A 6,000-nucleotide genomic window follows, 5' to 3' on the forward strand; every position below is an offset into this window, starting at 1 on the left:
TGAGTTTCCCATTCTGCAGCTTGGATTCAGCCTCTTGGTATGCCCCTGCTCTGTAACAGATTGCCTTCTGTAAGATATTTGTCACTTCAGCATCCACACAGAAGTCCATCATAGGTACATTTTGTTTGTGCCTAAGTAATCCCAGATTTTAACATGGGCATTTCTATTGCCACCTTCGGGGCAAGTGTTAGGGCTGCTGGGTTGAGTGAATGAAATCAAAGGGTGTGGCAGTGTGTGTGGGGAGCAAACAGTGTCCTCCTAAAGTACATTTCTGATTGTGTGATCTGCTCTCACTGGTGCTGCGTGGCCCTCTATGAGGACATCTGAATATCTTGTCTCTCTTTGTTTATGCTAATGCTAGGTTGAAGGCACGAGAACTACGACAACACTAGAAAATACATCCAGAAGTAAAGTATTGGAGAAACTGGTATTTTGGCCCCAGGGTAGACTGAGGAAGACGCGAGTCTTTAAATATGTTAAAGGAGGATGCTGTTTCCTGCATTAGGTATGATGGGAGGAATGAATATGGCTGAGCTTGAACGGTAGCAAATGAGACAGATTAGAAGAAAGTTGCCAAACTGAATGAGGAGATTTTCTCTGGTGGAACATCTCCTGGGAGGCTTCTGAAGGCAGGCAATGACAGTTTTCTGCACAGCTAGTCCTCCCTGGGGAAGGAGCAGAACAATGAAAAGGCGTCTGCTTTCACGGCAGCTGTTCTGGGCCTTAATAGGTATGAGACCAAAGAAGCCTGATCTGACCAAGTCTGTATTACTTCAGGTGTTTCTGACACACATTACCTGCAAGAATCATCTGGCAGACCTGACCAGCTTACCTTTCCCCAGGAGTTTTGCTGAATAGCGGTGTTTAAAATCCATGGCATGGCAATGTGGCTCCACCTTATTTCGGGACACCTTAATGATTATTTACAGTAATATTCCATGTTATTAGTAAAACTCATTGTTTACCCGATATTTTCCAAGAAGAGGACTGTTTTCTCATGATTAACAGATGCTTAATTGGTGGGAGGGAAGGAGAGGGGAAAGGAACATAATTGATAATATTGAGTCCATTGCTCATTGCTGGCAGGTAACCGATGGGGAACCATGGGTGTACCAGGTGTTAGTAATAGCTTGGCTAGAATGTGTTTCATGGAAAGCTGTTCAGCTTCGCTCTAGCATATGCTGTGCTTCACAGTCAAGAATTATTTTCTCCCTCCTCCCTCTTTTTGCCCTCATTCTGGAAACTTATTTCTTCGTTTACCAAGATGGGGTTGCAGCAAAACCTGAAAATAATCCATGCCACGCTTTATATAGGACAGTCAAGTACTCCCGAGTAAGTCACCTTTTCCAGAGAGAGGCTTCCCATCATCCTGTGGGATGCATCCTTACTTTCCAGAGCAGAAAGTCACGCTTTTGTCCCTCTTGCTTTCTTCACCATCTGGGTGCCAGGGGTCGTTGTTTTCTGATGTGACTGCCCTAGTGCCTGGGCCCTGAGGAGGGTCATGATATTCAATTTATTGCAAGTTGACACAAAATGCGCCTCATCAGCTTGCTGGTTTATGTCAGTTTATGTTTTCATCCCATCTAGAGCCTTCAGCATCCAACCAACCTGACCTGAAGCTGCTCTAGTTTCATTTCTCTTTCCCTTGCAGGTTTTTGCAGTTTTGTTCATTCCCATCCTCCTTTCTTACTGTTCTGTGTAAGGAAAGCTGTGAAGATCACAAAGCAAATTTTGATTAATCGCTTGCTCATATGCCACAACAGTTTCACACCTTACCCCTGAATATCCCTTCCAGCCAACCCCTCAACTCTCTTGCGTCTCACAGGCCATGCATCAGGAAGGAAGGAAGGCAGAAATGTCTGTGGTTAAAGCGCCAAACTCCTCATGTAGCAACCTGAAGAACACAATTCAGCACAGCTCTGTGGTTCTGCCTCCCCTCCAGACAAGGAGCTGGGGGGCCTGCTGCCCTTTCCCGAGAAGAACTTGGAAGTCCAGGAAGCTTCTGCCTTATGCCTGTAATTTCCCTTCGCAGTGCCTCCTGGTTTGGTAGCTGCAAGTGGAGAAGGAAGACCAGAAGAAGCACAGCATCCCACAGACCTCCTAGTTAAGCACGGCCGTGTTTGCGCCTGGGAGGCTGGAGAAGAGCCCGTGAACTAAGGAGCTGTTGCATGCAGTTTCACGTCTGGAGAGACTGGTTTTCTCTGTCACTGAGGTTGTCAGGTGCAAGTCTTTTCTTGATGAAAAACAAGGCACTGCTTTGAAAATAACCTCTGTGGTGCTAACCTCTATTTACATACGGGTATTTTGAGCCCCTGGGGTTCTTGTTCTCGTGGTTTCGTGCGCAGCTCCCGCAAGCAAGGATTGTCTCAGTGTGAAAAGAAGAAGAGAAAACTCAGTCAGGAATCATACTAGCAAGGAAGCCAGGAAAAGAAACCAACCATACAAGACACATGATTAAAACCACAAGGACTGGCAACATGGTGCCAGCAAAGCCGTTTCTCTGGAAATCCTGTGAACTTCCCATTCTGGGCTGCTAGGAAAACCCTTTCCTGGATTCAGATTTTCACTCTTGATTCACCTTGCTCAGAAGAAACAGGCAATTGATGGTAATTTCAGATGTTAGATTAGCAGCAGAATTAGCCACACCACCTCAGGCCCAGCAGAACTTGTCCTGTTCTTGCTCTGCAGCAGACTGCTGTCCTCACTGAGTGCCTCAGTGACTCACAGGGGCACTGCTGATGCTGTGGTAGATCTGGGGCAAAGGGGCATAGGGGAGAGATGAAACACTGCCTCATAACCCAGGAGATTGCTGCTGTTTCATTGCCAGGAATGGGAGAAGGAAGTAAGGAGATCTTTACCCTTTGGAGAAGAGAGAGAGTTGGGGACCACCAGCCTGCCAGGAAATGCCTGGAAAGAAGCCCCCAGTATGATATGAGGCCTTGTAATGGGCAGTGAGATCGATCCTCCCAGGGCCCCATGCTCATCCCATGAGGAGCACGAGGTAGACAAAAAGCAATGGCCCTCCATGTCAGTGAGCTGATGGAGAGGAGCTGCAGCAAAGCAAGAGCTGCCCACTGCTCCCTGAGCACCACAGAACAGCTTCCCTGTACTCTGGAGAGGAAAGCTGATCCCTGGGGCCAGGGCTGAGCCAGAGGTGGCAGCTGGCCCAGCACCCCTGTGAGTCAGTGGGGTTTTGGGAGGGTGGGTCTTCTCACACGGTGCTCCTTGATGTGGCTGCAGGGGTCTCCAACCTTTTTGAGGACCACCTGGCTTCTCAGGGTGTCTGAAGCTTCTTTTAGCTGCTGCAGACAGAGTGACCAGAGCCCAGCAGGAATTAATTGGTTGCACAACCCTTTTCAAAGGAGCACAGCATTGCTTCTGTTCTCCTTGGTTCAGCAGGAGAGTGACTCCAGGGTAGTGTTGTTCTTGATAAAGACAATGGCAGGTAATCAGAGACTGCATGGCCCAAACTGTCCCTGCTATTATGGGAAGATTCAGGAATAGACACAGGACAGGTTGGCTCCCCAGCGTATTACACCTAGTTTTGGCATCTTATCTGACTCCTTGTAGGTCTTTGCTGCAGTTTCCTTTGCACTCTGCTCTTTCTGTGCATTTCCCCTAAACATTTATTCTTTCTTGGGGGGGCTGTGTCCTTTAATCTTCATTGGGTTACTGCCTTGGAGCCAGCCACTTCTTTTAGCATGTGAAAAAATCACACAACAGGTAGACCCTAAAGGGTTAAACTTTATTAAGTACCAAAATCTAGCAAAAAATAAAATAATCCGAATGGGAAAGGGGAATCAACTTGGGGATTAGTCATTACTGAGTAGGATTTACAGAGGAGTAAAACTAGCGTAAAAATGTAAACTAGCTTTGCATCCACCCACCATACCATGTTTGCCTGCTAAGAAACACCAAGCAGTACCCGGTAGGCACATCATCTGATTTTCTGCAGCAAAAAGGTCCGTGGGTCAGAATAATTTAGCAAAAGAATGACATCTCAGACATTAGAGGTACATGCCTGAGCTAGACAAGACCAGCTCACAAACACAGAGCCCACTGGCCCGTTGGCCACCGAGGGGTCCCACAGCCTTTGCCCAGAGCTCTGCCTGCACATCGTGGTACTGCGGGTGGGCCGTTCTCCAAGGGGTGTTTCACAGGGACTGTTGCAATCAAAAATATTTTCCACCCGAAGCTGTGCTCTAATTCTTCCTGTTGATAGAGGGAAGATCAGATACTTGCCCACGGACAGCACTGTGGCACTGATGAGGTTGTGGGCAGATGCGCTGCCCCACAGAGGGCTCCTTTCCCTCTGATACGGCCCTTTGCAGTAAGGAATGCAGATTAAACCCTGAGTCCCATATAATTTCTCATGCCCTTCTCTGGCAGCCCTCTCCCACCAAGCCCCAGCCATTTCCCAACAGATGGCAGCAGCCTTGCACATTGCCAGTGCACAAGGCTTGACACTGTGCACAGGGATGATGCGTGAGTTCAGCAGTTTTGGGGATGTCTGTCATCCCTTGTCATTCAAACACCCTTTGCTTTCCAAGCAAACATAGTCTGATAAAGAGATTTCAGTGCCTTGGCTGCTCTTGGTCTATCCTGTATCTCTTCTTATGGCCTTAATAAGGGCCTCCTCTTTTCTTCTGGCTGCATCAGCACTGCTAAGCCAAACCAAACCTGGTGGCTTGCTTATAGCCCCAGCTTTGGGAGTCACGTGAGCATGGGAGAGTCCTGGTTTACACTAACCCTTCTCCACAACAAGCTGCGCATTTCCTGAGAAAGATTTGATAGCAGGGACCCCGTGCTTACAGCCTTATATGCCAAAAGAGGAACAAGAAGAAACCAGCTGTTGAGCTCATGTTTTGATAAGTTTTGTATTTCTGAAGCAAGGTCGTGCTTTTGAAGGACTTGAGTTCAATCAGCTTTTGAAGGTAGGATTTGTCAGCAATAATCCTTTTGTACTTCCCCTCCCTCCTAATACTGTCCATAAGTTTTTTTCTTCTCCTTTTTGTCCTGCTTCCTTCAGAGCTGCCTTTTTCTCTCCCTTTTGTATGGTTAGGAGAGTTTCTGCTTCCTTACTGCTGTAGCATCTACCTGCATGTTCAGAGTGACACCTCTTCACAGAAGACAATGGAAGGGTAAGGGAGGTCCTCCCCTTAAAGACCTCAGCACTGGTGCTGCAAAAGTAAAAACCATAGGCTCCAGAAAAAGTGTGAAGTTTTAGATACATATTTTCCCCTAATTTAAAAAAAAATATAATTATGCCAAGCCATCTGTTGCTAATGTAAAAAAAGATGTAAATAGATGATACATAGTGTACGGAGTGTCACATGAGTGCTCCATCTGCTGTGGGGAAAGTCAACGCTCCCCAGCAACAACACTGGGTGCTGAAATGCAATCCAACATTTGGAGCAGCCCTAGCCTTTCCAAAGGCATAACCTGATCCAAAGGCTGACCCAAGAGAAAAACAACTCAAAGGAGAAAGGGTGGGGTAAATCTCTGTATATCAGTCCTTCATGTCTGTGTTTGTGACAAGTAGCAGTAGTGGCTGCATTCAGGGTAAGTTACACCTTTATGCTTTTGCAAACTCAGGGGTCCTGATCCCTTACTCACCTTTTTCAAGGTTTACCTGGCAGCCAGGAATCCAACAAGCATTGTTTGTCTACTTAACAACAGCAGAAAGTGCCCACAATGTCAAAGTGATTTGGCAACGAATTAGCAGATGGAACTTAGCTTTGGTGAACATGAAGTAGCCATGGGGCAACAGCAACCCCTGCCATGGGTGCAGACTGATGGACTCCATGTCAGCTGTTGTCACCAAGGAAGAGACCCCAGGGCTGCTGTGGATGGTTTGGTGTGCTCAGTAGTGGTTAGAAAAGGAAATAAAAGGTTGAGAATTACAAGAAGGGTAATAAAGGTAATTAATGAAGTCGCTGATGTCACCAGAAAATTCTCAATTTTCTGTGTGGTGAGCCCTCTGCCTAGTTCTGGTCTCCC

Source organism: Myiozetetes cayanensis, unplaced genomic scaffold (genome assembly GCF_022539395.1).
Source record: "Myiozetetes cayanensis isolate MyiCay16 unplaced genomic scaffold, myiCay2020 scf4, whole genome shotgun sequence".
NCBI classification, from domain to species: Eukaryota; Metazoa; Chordata; class Aves; order Passeriformes; family Tyrannidae; genus Myiozetetes; species Myiozetetes cayanensis.